Source organism: Peromyscus eremicus, chromosome X (assembly GCF_949786415.1).
Source record: "Peromyscus eremicus chromosome X, PerEre_H2_v1, whole genome shotgun sequence".
NCBI lineage: Eukaryota > Metazoa > Chordata > Mammalia > Rodentia > Cricetidae > Peromyscus > Peromyscus eremicus.
Window position 1 is genome coordinate 103,170,530 of NC_081439.1, and position 19,394 is coordinate 103,189,923.

A 19,394-nucleotide genomic window follows, 5' to 3' on the forward strand; every position below is an offset into this window, starting at 1 on the left:
TGAACAGTTAAAAAGTATTGGAAACTGTCTCTTATCCCTGAAAGTGGATGGATTTTAGAGTTAAAGAACTAATGAAATGTGACAAATTCCCATTGGCAAGGCATAGCCTTTTAAGTGAATAGCTCAAGAGGTATCTGTTCGCTTTCATCTAGAGACAACCATGAAATGGGTTGGCTGTAGTCACATTCTCTGGCTATAATAACACAGAAATATGCTTCAAATGAGTCATCATCATCAACCCTTAAGGCATAGTCCTTGATCAGGATGGAACACATTCTGATGGTCAACAAGAATTTTTTGAACTAATTTCAATTGCATTTGCAATGATGATGATAAATTTGGCCTGATTAAGTCATATGTCAACAAAAGGCACCCAGGTGTCATATTTCTGATTGAAGCTTATTTTTACTTTATGATCAGAAATTACAGCAAGCAAACATAACTGAACTAATTATGCACACAGGGGAACTAGAAATTTCATAGGGTTTAGATTAAAACACACCTAGATTAGAAGATTAGCTTGAATACCAGTTCTGTAAACTTGAATAAATTTTAAAACTTCTCATATTTCCAGCATTTCATCTTGAAAATGATGATTATAATGATGCCTTCTTAAAATTTGTATTACGATAAAACACTACAATCTATGTAAGTATCAGACAAAAAACATTGGACTTACACACTTAAATGTCTTTGCCAAGTGAATAAAGTATTATATTATTATAGCTAGACTGGTGTGGCAGATCAAATCATACTACTTCTCCAAGGATTTCCATACTGCAACACCTATAAATTGTTTATCCTTACATGGAAAAATGAATGTTCCCAGTGGGTAAATTAAGGATTTTGTGCTGGTTAGTTTTATGTCAACTTGACAAATCTAGTGTCATCTAAGAGGAGGAGACACAGTTGAGAAAATATCTCAAAATCAGGCTGTAGGCATTTTCTTAATTAGTGATTGATGGGGCAGGGCTCAACCCATTGTGGGTGTTACCATACCTGGGCTGGTGGTCTTGTGTACTATAAGAAAGCAGATTGAGCAAGCCATGACTAAGCCATAAGCAGCAGTCCTCACTGGCCTCTTTGACAAAGGGTCTGTGATTCTGGACAGGTGAGCCAAATAAACCCTTTCCTCCCCAAATTTCTCTGATCATGATGTTTCATCACAGTAATATTAACCCTATGATAAATCCTGAGAAGGGTAAATTATGAAGTACCTTTCAGGTGGGCTCCATGTAGCTATGAGGGTCTTTAAAAGATGGATGGAAAAGGATCAAAGGCTTGAGAAAAAGCTATGATGACAGAAAATAACTGATGTGATTCAATGATGAAGGAGGGAGTAATAAGACAGGAAATGCTGCTGTGGGATGTTTTGTATGGCAAATGTGTTGCTGATTAGTCAATAAATAAATCACTGATTGGCCAGTGGCCAGGCAGGAAGTGTAGGCAAGACTAACAGAGAGGAGAATTGAGAGAACAGGAAGCTGGGTGAGGGAGACACTGCCAGCTGCCACCATGACAAGCCGCATGTGAAGATCCCGGTAAGCCACGAGCCATGTGGCAAGGTATAGATTAATGGAAATGGATTAATTTAAGCTGTAAGAACAGTTAGCAAGAAGCCTAGTACGGCCATACAGTTTGTAAGCAATATAAGTCTCTGTGTTTACTTGGTCGGGTCTGAGTGGCTGTGGGACTGGCGGGTGACAGAGATTTGCCCTGACCGTGGGCCAGGAAGGAAAACTCTAGCTACAAATGGCGTCCAACGTGGTGGCAAGAGTTTCCACCTAAAAACTGAGAAAAAAGATTCTAAAACGGAGCTAAAAACCAGCTTCCTAATTGTCTCCCTCAAATGAGCAGCAGCTGCCGGTTTGAGCTACTGGTGGGTTCCTATTGTGCGCGCTCGACCTGCAGTATGGCAGGAATGAGGCCTCTGCAAGTAGCACATTAAGCTGTGTGGTGGATTTAGCCTTTGCAAGTATAAAACAAAAAAAGAGGTTTCTGGGCTACACGCTGCTTGGATAAAAGCATAGACCCACGATAGCTCCCAGAGCCGGTGGAAAACATACCACCGCCATGTTGGGAAGCTGAGGTGGGCGGAGCCAGCAGCCACAGCTACTGCTGTTTAAAGCGATAGATTCACAATAAGACAGATTCAGATGTAATAGTTTACAATGTGTGTGAAATATACATAGGCTTGAAAGAGACAAAAAAGGTGATATATACAGTTATATAAACAAATACATAGTTTTAAAAAATAAAGTCTTTAAAGAGACAGTAAAATTAATATAGAAAATAAGCCACGTGAAGATGAATATTACACAGAGAATCTGGATTGTGTTGTCTTTGGGATTTTTAACTGCAGAAAAACATTTGATTGTAAAACCTGTTGAGTTATGCCAAAATGTATATTTTAAAGATACCTTGACTTCAAAATTTGGATGTAAGGATATGTTACTTTGGAAAGGAGACTCTGCTTTTGTTTCCACAGAAAGCCAGAGGCTATGGATTTGTTCCAGATTAAGATACATCAGGTTTGACCAGCCAAGACCTCCTGAAAGGTCTCCGATGACACCATGGCCCAGATGATCCAACATCCAGAATGATTTGAAGGTGACTGGCTCAGAGGATACACCCTCATGGACTACTCCATGATCCTAAAATTTTCTTTGTGTCCCCATAAGATACAGCGCCCCCCTCCAGCAGGAAGTAGTAAGAGAAGCTACGCCCAAATTCCCAAATTATATGTAATTTTACTTTGTTAAGGTTAAAACCTTCCTTTTTGAAAAAAAAAATAGGGAAGTGCTGTGGGATGTTTTGTATGGCAAATGTGTTGCTGATTAGTCAATAAATAAAACACTGATTGGCCATTGGCTAGGCAGGAAGTGTAGGCGGGACAAGGAGGAGAATAAAGCTGGGAAGTGGAAGGCTGAGTCAGAGAGACACTGCCAGCCTCCACGATGAGAAACAGCATGTGAAGATGCCGGTAAGCCACGAGCCATGTGGCAAGGTATACATTAATGGAAATGGATTAATTTAAGCTGTAAGAACAGTTAGCAAGAAGCCTGGTACGGCCATACAATTTGTAAGCAATATAAGTCTCTGTGTTTACTTGGTTGGGTCTGAGCGGCTGTGGGACTGGCGGGTGATAGAGATTTGCCCTGACCATGGGCCAGGAAGGAAAACTCTAGCTACAAAATGCCAGCAACCTGACCTCCAGAAGTTGAAAAGGTAAAGAAGCAGATATTCTTATAGAGTCTTCAAATGGAATGTAGCACTATGAAACCCTTGACTTAAAGATGTCTCATCTCCAGAGATGGAAATTAATATATCAGTGCTATATCAAGCAACTAAGTTTGTAGCAATTTTTTATAGCAACAGTCACAGATAAATAAATCTGAATGTCATACAAAGGATACTTCATGGTGTCACCATCCCCCAGAAATATCATTTTTGTGCTGATGTCAGCAAATTCTCTATCATTTGATACCATATGACAACAGGCAGAAAATTTCCAAAATTTATCTTCCAAACCACAATCACAACGTTACTCCTGAGCATGAGCCTATGTCATCACTGATGACATTTCTAAGTCCATCATCCTAGAACACTGGCTATGCCCAAAAGATGTTTGCATTGATAATTGTGACTTTCTGGATAATCTTCACTCTAGATCTTCAAAAGATAGTAAGAAATAAGAAAGATAGTGATCATTTATTTTAAAATTTCAGGAGAAAATGGTATACTTACTTGCTTATTCTTAAGGGATGGTTCCAAATGAGTAGATTACTTATGAATATTTTCGAGGTTACTTCCTTGTTGATATGATAAAATACTCCCAAAAGTTTTAGATATGAACAGAGAGTTATTAAAGGAAGAAATAAAACTTAGAATTATATAAGAATATTTAATAAAAAATATCCTTAGCAATCAAATAAATGCAAATTAAAACTACATTGAGATTTCATTTTACCACAGTTAGAATGGTTAATATTAAGAAAGCAAATAACAAATGCTGCTGAGGATATTGGGAAAGAGGAACACTTACTCATTCACTGCTGTTGGGAATGAAAATTGTATACCACTATGGAAATCAATGTAGGTAATCCTCAAAAACTAAAAACATTACTCAGCCATACTATTCTTAGTCGTATATCCAATGGGCTCTATATTTATATAAAGATCCATGCTCAGACATGTTCATTGCCACTATACCCATAAAAGCTAAGGAATGGAAATAGTCTAGACTTCCATCAATTAATAGGTAATGAAATTTAGTACATGCTGTGGAACAACCCTCTTGTACACTATAAAGATTTGTCACTCAAATTGGTTTAATAAAATTCTGATTGGCCAATAGCCAGGCAGGAAGTATAGATGGGGTAACCAACCTAAGAATTCTGGGAAGAGAAAGGACAGAGTCAGGAGTCACCAGCTTTATCAGAGGAAGCAAGATGAGAATGTTGTACTGAGAAAAGGTAACAAGCCATTTGGCTAAACATACATAAGAATTATGGGTTAATTTAAGTGTAAGAGATAGTAATAAGCCTGAGTAACTGGCCAAGCATTTAATAAAAGCCTCCAAGTCAATTGCTTGGGAAGCAGCTGCTGGGTATTTGGGAGTTGCTGGCATAGCAGAAACTTATGGCCTTCAGGTACATATATACAATAGAATTCCATTCAGCTGTGAGATACTGTCTTCTAAATATAACAGAGATTTTTCACTCATGAACTCTTAACAGTATGGTTTGCTACACTAGACCTGGAAAAGACCATGACACTCAACATGCCAACACCTGTGGGGGACGTTTTACAAGATAATATATTGTCACTAGATGTAGAAATACAGGGAGTCAATGGCTATTGAAGGAGAATCGGTTTTCTTCTGTGATGAGTCCATGGTAACCCCAATCCCAAATGGCCAGTCTTAAACAACACTAAACTCATTAGACTGTGTGTGTTAGGGGATGTAAAACAATAATAATTACATAAAAATAAGACAAGGTTTCTTTGAGAGAGACTGGAGGGTTCATGGGAGGAGTTAGAGATGGAGAAGCAGGAGTGGAAATTATGTAAAGAGAGTGCATTGATTTATGAGATTCTCAAAATTTAAAAATAAGTAAGTAAAACTTTAAAATGAAATTAAAACAAAAACTTAATGGAGAAAGGGCTTATTTTGGATTATAGTATCACAGAGATACAGTGCATCCTGGTATGGAAGGTATAGCAGCAGGATCAGGAGCCTGGATGGTCATATTGTATCCATATTCAGGATACAGATAATGAGCAGAAAGTGAGTCCTGGCTACAAAGTCTAGGCCTGATGCTAGTGACCCCTTCCTTAAGTGAGATTCCATGGCCTAAATGTTCCACAATCCTCCTAAACACCATGATGAGGTAGGAATTAAATGTTCAAGTACAAAAACTATGGAGAATATTTCACATTCAAACCACAAGTAATAAGTGCCTTCTGGTACCTGCTCAACAGAATCAAAATGCATTTGGTGCTGAAGTTTCATGGGCAACATTCCAAGTCTGCAAATGAAGTGAAGTTTTACTGTTTTGGAAAGAGACAGAAAGACAAGAACACTGAGCTACCACTAAACTATGCTTCAGTAAATTACTTAGCATTGGCCTAGGTTTTATACATAAGATGTGCTTGAATGTTCCTTTTTACTACATTGGGGAAGTACTACTTTCAATTTTACAGAACTGCTCGAGCATTTTTCTCAGTACTGAATTGAAGCTGACTTATTTTCAAAACAAAAAAAATTGAAGCTGACTTACCTTTCAATGCAATTTGTTTTAACTTTGCAAAGGATAGTTGAGAATCCTATGCCTTCCTTCATTATTTTGTAGTTCTTAAAATACAGCATTCAATGTAAAAGAAATTGCTGCTCCAGACACAATATTCATATTCTTCTACCAGTGTCAATATATTCAGTTTTATTATTTTTTTAAATAACAAGCTTCTCTCCTTTGGAAATAAAAATTTAAACGTTAACTTATTAGGGAAACAATAGTAGACACACTCTGAGAATAGTAGACACACAATCTTTGCATTTCTCACAAGTTTATATTTAATTCCAGATGCCTAGCAGCCACAGGAACATAACTTTCTACACAAATAATAGAGCTAATTAGTAATTCTTTCCTTACAGTGAATGACCAATATTTGGAATCAACCTTAAATCTCAGCGCTCAGTACAATGGATCCCTCTATTTATTGAAAAAACTTTTATTGAACACCTTCTTTTTACTAGGTATATAGTGCTGGAACTATAGAGGTAAGTAAGGCATATCCTCACCCTCTTGGAGCTTTCAGTCTAACAAAGTACACAGTGCATTTGTATCACATGTTTGATATGTGAATTTACTAACTCATTAATAGATCAAAAGTTAACATCTCTCTCCTCTCCATGTGCATGCGTGTGTGTGTGTGTGTGTGTGTGTGTGTGTGTGTGTGTGTGTGTGTGGTCTTATCATGTCTAGAACTAAGCTAGGACAGAAAACTATGGTGAGGTGAGGAATTTCCTATCCTCAGGTGCCTACACTTATACTAGTGATAAGTTTCATTGTAATATTCAATTATTATCATTATATGTGGTGGTCTGGATGAGAATGGCCCCCATAGGCTCATATGCTTGAATGGTTGATCCCCAGTTGGTGGCACATTTGGGGAAGGATTAGGAGGAGTGGCCTTGTTGGAAGAGGTGTGTCACTCGGGTGGGATTTGAGTTTTTAAAACTTCATGTCATTCACAGTTAGTGTCTCTCGGCTTCTGTGGATCAGGATTTAAGCTCTCAACTACTGCTTCAGCACCATATGCTGCCATGCTCTACACTATGATGGTCACGGACTCTAACCCTCTGAAACTGTGAGCCATGAATTAAACTCTTTTTTTCCTAAGTTTCCTTGCTCATAGTGTTTTGGCACAGTAGCATAAAGGTAACTAAGATGGAAGTTGGTACAACCAGTGGGCTATTTCTTAGACTTGACCATGCTGTTCCTTGAATTAATGTGGAAGATTTTGGGACTTTGAACTAGAAAAGCAAATAAAACACTATAAGCAGACTTAATAGGCTATTCTGGTAGGAGCTGGGAAGATAATGGTGCTGAGAACAATATGGACTATCTCAGACCCAGCTCAAAACTTTCAGTGGGGAATATTAGCACCTGAGCTAGAGACCATCACTGTGATACTTTGGCAGAGAATGTAGTGGCTTTTTGCCCTTGTCCTGAGAATCTACTTAAGTCTAAATTGAAGAGTTTTAAACTAATTTCATTGGTAGATTAAATTTCAAGACAGCATAATACTGACTCTGTTGCTTGATTATTTATTAGTAATCAGTCTTATGCAAATCTTCAATGAAAAACACCAAGTAGAGCAATAATGAAATAAAACCATGTATAGTGTGAGGAGAAAAAGAGCACCAGTAAATTTAATGTTGGAGCCAAGGCTTATGCTGAAAGAGATAAGGAAAGTCCTGATGTGAAATGGAATAAAGGGAGTTGTGCCCTCAGGTCAAGATGCCACCCATCTATTCCTGCATTTTGTGAAAGTAGAAGGCCTGACAGATTTTTCTGGTCCTAAAATAAAAAACAAGTGTAATTCGAGGAGGGAGACTGGCTTCATACTAAGTGGGCAGAAGAACTTGAAACACTGGCCACATGATTCTGACTTTAGAGTCATGAAGGATATAGGAGTAAAAACATTGTGGAATCTTCTGCCACCCTTATGGAAAGTCACTGAGGCCAGGAATGTGCCAAGGGTGTGCCTGCATGAAGGCCTAGAGAGGTCATCACGTGAATGTGTGAAAATGAAATGTGGAGTATGGTGGAAATCCTGAGAGACTGGAGATTCCAGAACTGCTGTGGGATATCTGCCAAAGAGAGATTCAGACAGGAAGTGGAACCAGCCCAAGAGAGAGGAGTGTGTTACAGTCAGCAGGGCTGGAAGATCAGAGCCATTTAAGTAAGTCCTTTGACATCAGACATGGAGATACAGGATTTGGAGTTTGCTCTGCTGGGATATGTTCTTGTCTTTGTCCAGTATTTCCTCAATATGCCCATATTCTTCCTTTTTGGAACAGTAATTGTTATTTATTAAGTGGCGCAATGTTATTTATTAAGCTGCACTATTTATTGTGCAAAAAAAGCCACAAGGTACAACAAAACCCACTATAAGAGTTTATTAAGGAAAGGGAATAGAGAGGGTCTGCATAGGACTATGGAATGAGCATGCAGGAAGAGAGGGAAGGAATAGGTGGAACCTGCTTTTATAGTTACCCCCGTATATGGGCATATGGGCTTACATTGCTACGCCATGAATGTGCATAGATAACATGATCATGCTGCTCGAAAATTATGTGATCATGCAGCACATGAATTACATAGGACATAAGGCCCTAGGATGACTAAGCATCTTTCCTGGCTACTGGACAGCACACACATGGTCATCTAGCTGGGGAAGTTGCTAGGAATTCTAACAGTAATGTATATTCTGTGCCATTTAATGTTGGAAGTATGTAATTTGCTTTGTGATTTTACTGGGGGTTACAGTTAAGACAGTTCCTTGAATCTCAGAAGAGACTTTGAACTTTGATACTGTGCTGAAACTGTGAAAAACTATAGAGAGTTTTGAAGTTGGACTAAATGCATTTTGCATTACGATATGGCCACAAGCCTATGGGGGATAGAGAACCGAATGTGGCCTAAATAAGAATGCCCCCTATAGGCTCATATACTTGAATGCTTGGCCCCAGTTAGTTGAACTGTTTGGGGAGGATTAGAGGTTGTGGTTTTTCTGGGAGTGTGTCACTAGGGGTGAGCTTTGAGGGCCAAAAGCCCATGTCATTCTCAGTAAATTCTCTCTACTTTCTGTTTATGGATCAGAATGTAAGTTCTCAGCTACAGGTACAGTACCATGCATGCATGCCTACTGCCATGTTCCTCTTTTGTTTTAAGCATCATTACAATTGTAGGTGTACACATAGGAACTAAGCTAGTGATGCTATAGCAGCTGTGATGGTTTGATAATTTCTGCTCAAGATAACTTTTTGAGAAATATCCTCAAATTATATTGATTGGTTAGTAATGTTTGGTGAGAGCTGTGATTAGTAAGTAAATGCAGGCATACTTTTCTATACTGTCGAAAAAAGATGGGCCATTAATGCTTCAGTGATTTTATGTCTGTCTTTTTGTTTTAAGCTTGGCAATGCACACATATCTTTTAAGTTTGGGTTTTTATTCTGGGTTTTTTATTAAATAATTTTATTGCATTAGGAAGCAAGTAAGAGAGAGGTTTAGTTGTGTATGTACTATTGCCTTTCTAAAGTTATATCATGTGATATAATGACCAGCTTTACTTTTGTGTAAATTGGGCCTTAATTTTGTGATTTCTCAAATTTATTTGCTATAGACAAATGTAATATGTAGGATGAATCTTTTTTTTTTAATTTTTATTTTGCAATACAATTAAGTTCTACATACAGGCACAGATTCCCTTGTTCTCCCCCCCTCCAACCCCCCTCACCTTCCCCCCAGCCCACCCCCCATTCCAATCTCCTCCAGGGCAAAGCCTTCCCCACAGACTGAGATCAACCTGGTGGACTCAGTCCAGGTAGGTCCAGTCCCCTCCTCCTAGGCTGAGCCAAGCGACCCTGCATAGGCCCCAGGTTTCAAACAGCTGACTCATGCAATGAGCACAGGACCCAGTGCCACTGCCTGAATGCCTCCCAAACAGATCAGGCCAATCAACTGTCTCACCCACTCAGAGGGCCTGATCCAGTTGGTGACCCCTCAGCCATTGGTTCATATTTCATGTGTTTCCGTTTTGTTTGGCTATTTGTCTCTGTGCTTTATCCGACCTTGGTCTCAACAATTCTCTCTCATATAAACCCTCCTCATTCTCGCTAATTGGACTCCCAGAGATCCACCTGGGGCCTAGTCATGGATCTCTGCATCCAGATCCCTCAGTAGTTGGATGAGGTTTCTAGCACGACAATTAGGGTGTTTGGCCATCCCATCACCAGAGTAGGTCAATTCGGACTGTCTCTCGACCATTGCCAGCAGTCTGTTGTGGGGTATCTTTGTGGATTTCTGTGGGCCTCTCTAGCACTTTGTTTCCTCCTATTCTCATGTGGTCTTCATTTACCATGGTCTCCTATGCCCTTCAACTGAAGAATGGATAAACAAAATGTGGTATATACACAATGGAATACTACTCAGCAGAGAAAAACAATGACATCATGAGGTTTGCAGACAAATGGATGGACCTAGAAAAAATCATCCTGAGTGAGGTATCCCAGACTCAGAAAGACAAACATGGTATGTACTCACTCATAACAGGATACTAGATGTGGAACAAGGATGACTGGACTGCTACTCACATCACCAGGCAGGCTACCTGGAAAACAGGACCCCAAGAAAGACACAGGGATCGCCCAATGACAGAGAAATGGAATGAGATCTACATGAACAGCCTGGGCATGAGTGGGGGTAGTGAAGGGCGAGGGTCGAGGGAAAGAGAGCTTGGGTGAGTGGGAGATCCCAGCTGGATCAACAACAGAGAGGGAGAACAAGGATGAATCTTAAAAGGTCTTATTAATAAAAAAACTGGAAGCCAGGTATTGGGGTGAAAGCTGAAAGATCAGAGAAACAGAACAGGCCACAGCTAACCTCACCTCACCAATTCTTCAGCTGATCTTGTTTCCTCAAACTGGAAGCCTTTGAGTCCTCATCCAAATGGATCTCAGCTGAACTGCTGTTCAAAAGCCTAAAAGCTTAACAGACACTAGTTCCTGGTTTTCATGCCTTACATATCTTTCTGCTCCCTCCATCACTTCCTGGGATTAAAGGCATGTGTCACCATGCCTGGATGTTTCCAGTGTGGCTTTGAACTCACAGAGAACCAGATGATCAAGAGATCCAGATTCTGCCTCCAGAATGCTAGGTTTAAAGGTGTGTGTGCAACCATTTTCTGGCCTCTATGTTTATCTAGTGGCTGTTCTGTTCTCTGACCCACCGATAAGTTTATTAGGGTGCACAATATATTGGGGAACACAATATATCACTACAGTAATATAATAAACTTCCTTTAATAAAATTTCCACTAACAATTTATCAGAGAAAATATTGGATATTCATACAAGGGAAGAATATTCAGTAAATTAAAGGCAAAAAAATACTGATATGCTACAATACACCTAAATCTAACAGTTTATTAGAGGGGAGATAAGTGAGATCCAATGGGTACATAATATATGATTTCACTTATGTATATAAACTTGTAAAACATGCAGAACTACTTCATGTAGCAGATCCCCAGGTTGATTGTGCAATGAATTTACCTGGAGAGCTTGTTAAACCAGTTTTCTGAGTCCCATTCCCAGGGTTGTTCATTCAGTGGAAAAGGGGTATGTAGACGAAATTCAAAACAGTCCTAGTAAATAAGAAACACAGAGCCAAATACAGAGGTAAATAGCCAAAGAGAGCAGAGAGTCATGACTACCTTATCTTACCACCTCGCCACTGTCGCTTCCCCAGAGAGTTTCTTCCTGCTTGGCTTGTGTTTTTATTGCCTTTCTGTTCTGCCTTCTCATTGGATCTAAACCCAACCACATGACTTCATCACTGCCTGTCTATACAGACCTCCAGGTCTCTATGGTTGGTACTAGGATTAAAGGCTTGTCTCACCACACTTGGCTGTGTCCTTGACCACACAGAGACTCTGCCTGCCATGTGATCAGATTAAGGGAGTGGGCTACCACCGCCTGACTGCTGTCCCTGGCTCACTATGACCTCTGATCTCCAGGCAAACTTTATTTATTAACATACAAATAAAATCACATTTCAGCACAAATAAAATATCACCATAGGGGTAAAGCCTGAAAGTTTGTAATTCTAATGACCTTCCTGGTAATGGTAATGCAGTTGGTTCAAGGCCCACTCTTGAGAACCAGTGATATAAGGTGATTAAAAAACTGAATGGTGGTTACTTCTATTGTGTATTTATGGATGTGTAGAGTGGTAGTTACTAATGCAGCAGGGGTATATAGGGACTTGCTGGGATGGTGAAAATATTCTGTCTTGACCTGCATGATGATCTTAAAGACAAATACATAAGTTAAAAACTACTCAGCTATACCATTCACATCTGTGACTTACACTATATTTAAATTTTGTCATTAATTACAGAAAAGAACATGGACTTCAGAATAGAGAAACCAAATTTAAACTCTCAGCACTGCCACTTATCAATTCTGTGACATTTGGCAAGTTGTGTTACCTCGCCAAGTCTTATCTCCCTGTATAATATAGGGTTCCTATTGGTACTACCTCATAAGACCATTAAAATTCAGCAATATGATCCTTGCAATATGATGTGCACAGTACTTGTCACAGAGTAAATAGTCTTTCAATGATTCCTACTATTTTAAGATGTGACTCTAAATTACAGGACTCACATAGTTACTCCTTGCATTCTCACACGCTTTCCATTTCTTCTCTGCATTTGCAGGCCCCTTATTCATCTTACAAGAGCCTCCAGTCTCTCATTGGTTAACATTAACTAGTAGAGCTTCTGCTGAAACAAACTTTAATAGCACCAGTAAGTCCTGACTTGGAACTGCTTGCCTCGCTGAATGTAATTGCATGGCTGTATCAATCAATACAGCCGCACATAGTTGCTTTCTACGGATGTAGAATATTCCGTGGGTGCTACTGAGAGGTCCTAGACTGTGTAAAGCACTCCTGAGGCCTGATTCAATTTAGGAAACTGCATTATTAATGTGACTTACCACACTGATGAAATAATCCTGGCAGCAGTTAGCTTCAAGGACACTAACTACAGACAAATGTGTCCAAGTCACAGAATCAAGATCTTTGTCCCTGTTTGACATGCTGCTTCCTAACACATTTATTTCTCACCATTAAGCTCCCCAAAAATGTACTTGTTCTCAAGATGCATTTTATTAGAGATGTATTTGATTAATTCCTTACTTCCCCCTCTTACCTCATGACAATGCTTTTCATTTGATTTGAAGAATAGTGTCCATCTCTTTTTCATGTTTAGCACTGTGCTACCTGATACAGACACAGCCTCAAAGCATACATGGTCTCCATACTTGAAAATACTGTGAATAGAGTAGGAATATCATGAGAACAGATGATGATGGATAATGCAGTGTGTATCAAGGTAATATTGAAGAGGGACATTTAAGTCTATGTTGAAAGACAAGCTACAAAGAAAATAATAAAAAACATTTTCAAGCAAACATCAAAAATTTTCACTGAGTGATGTAATTCTGGAGAAAAAAGACATGAAGAACTCTAGCATCAAAGATTTTGTTTTGTGTGCTTAACTTGGAGCCCAAGTACAAGCCAGAAAGTGGCCTTTGTGGTAGAGGAGCAGGCTAGTAGACTATAGGTTAAAAAAGGAGTGGGGGAGAGGTAGAGTACTGAGGGTGGTGAGGTTACACAGAAAAGGATGTGGGAGGATAGGGGAAATTAAGGGTTGAGAGAAAGGGTAGCTCAAAGAAAGGAGGTGTGAAAGGTCATATAGAAGGTAATTTATCATTGTCCTTGGTTACCTGTCATAACTACATGGTAAGACACGTTTTGGATGCAAAATATATTTCCAATTATATTTTAAATTATGTTGTGAAATTGTAGCTGATGTTTTCTCCAGTCCTGCCCAGCCACACAGACCATGCAGCTGCTTATAAAACAATCACTCAGAAGCTTATATTAATTAAAACCGCTCAGCCATTAGCTCAGGCCTACTACTGACTAGCTCTTACATTTAAACTAACCCATAATTCTTATTTATGTTTAGCCACGTGGCTTGGTACCTTTTCTCAGTTTTACCTTCACATCTTGTTTCCTCTGTGTCTGGTTGGCGACTCCTGACTGCTGGGGATGCCTTTCTCTTCCCAGAATTCTCCTTGTGTGTTCATCCCACCTATACTTCCTGCCTGGCTACTAGCCAATCAGCATTTTATTTATCAACAATGGGAACAACACATTCACAGCATGCAGAGCACCATCACCCATCATGAAATAGTAGCCTTCTGTCACCTTAGGGTAGAAAATGGTATTGTTATTTTGCTGAATGGTCATGCTGTCAAAATGTCTTCTAAATATTTACATTTATATTTTTATGTATAGATCTGGGCAGCTCTCAGCCTTGGTCAGAAAAGCTTCTTTTTGTAGTGGGCAGCAACCAACTGAAAAACATATAATTGATCAAAGTGCTGAGAATAAGAAACTGAGTGCTCAGCTCTACATAGGACATCTTTATCAACCCTTTTACCTCTTGCCAAGGGTCAGGGAGCAGGGAGGAAGACAGACTGGAAAGAATGTAACTGGTGGAGATTGAGGAGGAGTGCTGAGAAATATCTCCAGGACATAACATAGTTATCACATTTCTGAACTCACAGCAGCTGTGGTTCCCTAAACAAGATCTGCATTAGATCAAGACATCGAAAGTATCAGCATAGCTGAGGAACAAGGTCTCCAGGGTCCACCCCTTACTGAGAAGTTATTGGTGGTTAATAGATGCTGAGGTGAGAAGAACAATCCTTTCTCATGGTGTTGTGACTGGTAGGTTGCCCATGCACATATATGTAGTACTAACTGCACTTGAAGGCTTATTCTGTTTTTTAAAAGACACAAAGGTGGGAAAGGGAACATGTTGGGGTAGACACAGGAAGAGTTGAAAGAGAAAAATGTGGGTGCTTGTGATCATACTTCATTGCCCACATAGATGAAATTCTCACCAACAAAGAAAAGTTACAGTAAAAATACATCCTAGAAAAATCACCTTTTATGGTCTTTAGATTCAGGAGTAGGCTACAGATACTTCTTTTCATCAGAAATAAAGGAGAGAAAAGACCAGATTTTATGTCAGGTAAGTATGTCAAGTAGGAAAGATAGGCCTGGTTGGACCTGGAAACAAATACAGGTCTGGCCATTTTAATCTTGGATTAGAGTTTATTCACAACAGAGTTGGATAAAGGCCCCTTTCTTGCACTCCTTGTGGGGTACTTCTACTTTTCATAACTCAATCCCCAAACTGATCACGTTAGTTTTCTAGTTGTGACAAAATTCCTGAAAAAAAAAAAAACTTACACTTTGCAGAGATGCATTCCCTCATAATGAAGCAGTCATGGAAGGAAGAGACACAGGTCAGCTGACTACCCTGCATTTGAAGTTGAGAAGCAGAGAGAGAACAGGAAGTGGTCTGAGTTATAAAACCTCAAAGGTTACCCACTCCCACCCTTTCCCAGACCTATTTCCTTCATCATTCACAAACAGTGCCACCTGCTGGAGACTATATGTTCAAACACATATACTTATGGGGGCCATTGTCTATCCAAATCACAATAACCTCTGTGGATACAGGTATAGAAGCCACAAGAGCATAGATGCAACTATTGAACAGAGAAGGAGTTGAGTTTGTAGACAGCTCCATGAAACGCAGCTTAGAATGGTATAACGACATTAGTCCTGTTCTGCTATTCACAATTGAGAGGAAAAGAACTGGGGAGTTGGAAAGCTGGCAATAAGGTGAAATGAAATATTTTGCTTTTGAAGATTGATTTTTGTGCTTATTAGTGAGGAAAAAGCAGCTTCACTTTTATTGCAAAGGTTTGCAATTGATTAGACAGAGTGAAGAATCATCATTTTCCCTGTGATTTCATTAAAATGAATAAAAGGCACTTTGTTTTTTCACAAGATTATTATGCAATTGCACAGCACAGCTTTATACCCCTCTGTTTTATAAGGCATTGGTTTATTTTTCCCTAGAGGCTGGCCTGTTATGTAACCCTAACCCTGGCCTTCATAATCAATCATGTCTCAGAAGTAGTAACTCATTGTCTTCCATACAAGCACACGAAATGTCATTTCCCCAAACTGGGGCCTGTTTTTAGGATTCTATTAGAAGTCTCATCATTCATCTTCTGGCCATGATAATGACACCCTTTGAAAAGTGACTGTGAGGATCAGTTTTCCTTCATTATTCATGTTCATGGAGAAAAAAAAAAAAGCTGATCCCCAGTTTCACTAATACTTTACATGAAGGGTAAATAATAACCAATGGAGGAAAACATAAAAGCATCAGAAAATGAAATTGGTGTAGTGGGTGTATTTATGTTTATTTAGAGAAAGAGGGATGGAAAGGGAAAAGTAAATCTCATATGGAATCCTCTTTAACCTTATAAGTTATAAGGCAAGGAGAATCCTGTATTAGGTGAAATGTTTTCTTCAAAGGAAAGTAACATCCTTTCATACATGTAGTATTTTGGCCACCAAAATAGTGTAACCTTGAACAAGTTAATTCAGTTTTCTAGGCTTCAGTTTCTATCTATATAAAAGGATGAGCAGAGCACATCCAAATCTCTTCCAGCTGTGATATTTCCTAAAACTTTAGAAGGGAGTTCTCCCATACTGTGCAAGCCAAGGCTGAGTCATAATGTGTTAGAGTGGCTCTCCATATCTACAGATGACTTTAGTGCAGTGTGAGCCAAAAGAATCACTTCAGTTAGTGTCTTTGCACTTAAGACTGCTGCAATGCAAAGGACTAACACCAGGTTCCAGATGAGATTCTAGACTTGGTTTTGCTCTTCAGCTAAAGGCTTTTGTACCAACCCTGTCAGCATTCCCACTAAGCATAGTCTTCACAGTAAGAGGAATTGGGCAATTTTTCCCTAAGGCTATAGGAACACTTACTCAAATGCTTTTCTATATTATTCACTCTTTGTAGCACTTGTGTAAATACATTTGCCATGTATTTTTTCTTTGGTATTCATATTTTTGTGCGTGTGTGTGTGTGTGTGTGTGTGTGTGTGTGTGTGTGTAGCAAAGACATAGAAAAACACACATAGAAATAGCAGGCATGCCTATAACTGCTCAGGAAGAAGACCAAAGAGGACTAGGAGTATGAGATCACTTCATGCTACATGTGGATACCCTGGTTCAAAGAAAACAAAACATACACACAAACAGAGAAGCAGATAATCTGGTTAAGTATTTTCTAAATTCCTTGAAAGTTTCAACTGTGAGTTGACTGTTTCTTTTTTCCCACTATTTCTTTTTTATTTAAAATTGTTTTTAACTCATTTTACATGCCAACCACAGATCCCTCTCTCATCCCTCCTCCTGCTCCTCCCACCCCTACCTAACTCTACCCCCTGTCCCCAACCCACAGTTGACTGTTTCTTTCACTAGGGATCCTTGCTTAATCTGATTCTTTGGCTTCAGATATCAGCTCCATTGTGTAACAAGATGCATGAGATTTAATAAGTTATTGAGCCATTCTGAGCTTCATTTTTTCTGATCTGTAAAATGGTGATGATAATAGTTTCTGCCTCATAAGTATCTTGGAAAAGTTATGTCAGTTTAATGTGGAGATGGGTATTTGTGAAGATTATACATAAAACACTTGGAACATTTCCTGATACACTGAAAGTACTTAATGAGGTTAGTTATTATTATGACCGGTTATCTGAAAGCTCAGAAAATGCAAACAATGTACAAACTGTAGCTGACTGCCAACCTATCACATATATTTGCTTTATTAATTTCTCTCAGAGACTGTGATAGCAAAGCATGTTCATCTAAAGAATTTCAAATAATGCAGACACCTAAAATATAAGCAAGGAAAATGATCCCTTCAGTCTTCCTGCACCAACAGCATTTTCATCCTCAATCTCCAAACATAACTCATAATTTGCTAGATTTTTGTCTATTTTGTCTAATTTGTAAATATAAGTATATAGCCGCTGCCATGAAAAGCAAGATGTAAAGATACTGGTAAGCCACAAGCCACGTGGCAAGATATAGACTTATAGAAATTGGTTAATTTAAATGTAGTAGCTAGTCAGTAATAAATCTGAGCTAATGGCCAAGCAGTTTTAATTAATTAAAAAATTTAATTAATTAAAAAAATTTAGGATAATTTTTTTATTTCAAAATAAAATTGATATTATGCTTTACACACTCTACTCTAGCTTATTTTTCTATATTACTAGCAATTCACTATGCCCCTATATCCAATAAAACTTCATTTCTAAATTGCTATGTACTGTTTTATCTCATGAACATGCTGTAAGAGTTAACAATTATTCTGTTGATTTATTTATAACAATCTATTTATAACAATCTTCAATAACTAGTTTTTGTATACACCCCCAACTACACATGAATGTATGTGTCTGGAGCATATTCTGGCAGGTAAAAATTTGTGGCTGTAATAATGAGTTCATTTTAGTATTTGTATAGGGACTTCCACAACATCCTCCAAAGGGTTATGTGCTGTGGATATCGCTCTGTATGCTGTGAATGTGTTGCTCTGATTGGTTAATAAATAAAATGCTGATTGACCAGTATCCAGGCAGGAAGTATAGGTGGGACAAGCAGGAAGGAGAATTCTGGGAACAGGAAGACTGAGTGAGGAGATGCTGTTAGCCGCTGCCATGAAAAGCAAGATGTAAAGATACTGGTAAGCCACAAGCCACGTGGCAAGATATAGATTTATAGAAATTGGTTAATTTAAATGTAGTAGCTAGTCAGTAATAAGTCTGAGCTAATGGCCAAGCAGTTTTAATTAATATTAGTTTCAGAGTGGTCATTTTATAAGTGGCTGTGGGGTCCTTGGTGCTGGGCGAGCACGGGAAAACCTTCAGCTACAAATGGCACCCAACAGGTTGGCTTGAGTTTCCACCTGAAACCTGAGAATACTTAATAAGCAATTCTAAAAGGAGCCAAAAACAGGGTCCTGCTTCATGTCTCATGCGGGCGGCAAGAGACCGCAACATGTGGGCTTGAGCTACAGTATGGTGGGTTTGTGGTATGTGGGCTTGACCAAGGGCATGGCTATGGAATTCCCACCACAGTACACAGAGGCATCTCCAAGCTGCACAGTGTGGTGCCTGGTGGATTTAGCCTTTGCTAGTACAGACAAAAAAACGGGGGGGTGGCCTATATGCTGCTGGATGGAGACAAAGACCCACTGCTTCTGAGAGTTGGTGGTACATATGGCTCTCATGTTGGAAAGCTGAGATGGGTGGAACCAGCTGCCATTTCTGTCCTAGTAATGCTGCAGTTTAAAGCAATAGAGTCACAATAAGTCAGATTCAGATTAAATAAACCTCTAAATGGTTTACAATGTGTGTAAAAATGTATGTAGGCTTGGAAGAGAAAAAAAGTAATATATGCAGTTATATAAAGAAATAGTTTTAAAAAATAAATTCTTTAAAGAAAAAGTAGAAGTAATATAAAAATAAGCCATGTAAAGATGGAAATCACACAGAGTCTGAATTATATTGTCTTTGGGATTTTTAATTGCAGAAAGACATTTGATTGTAAATGCTGCTCAGTTAAACCAATATGTAT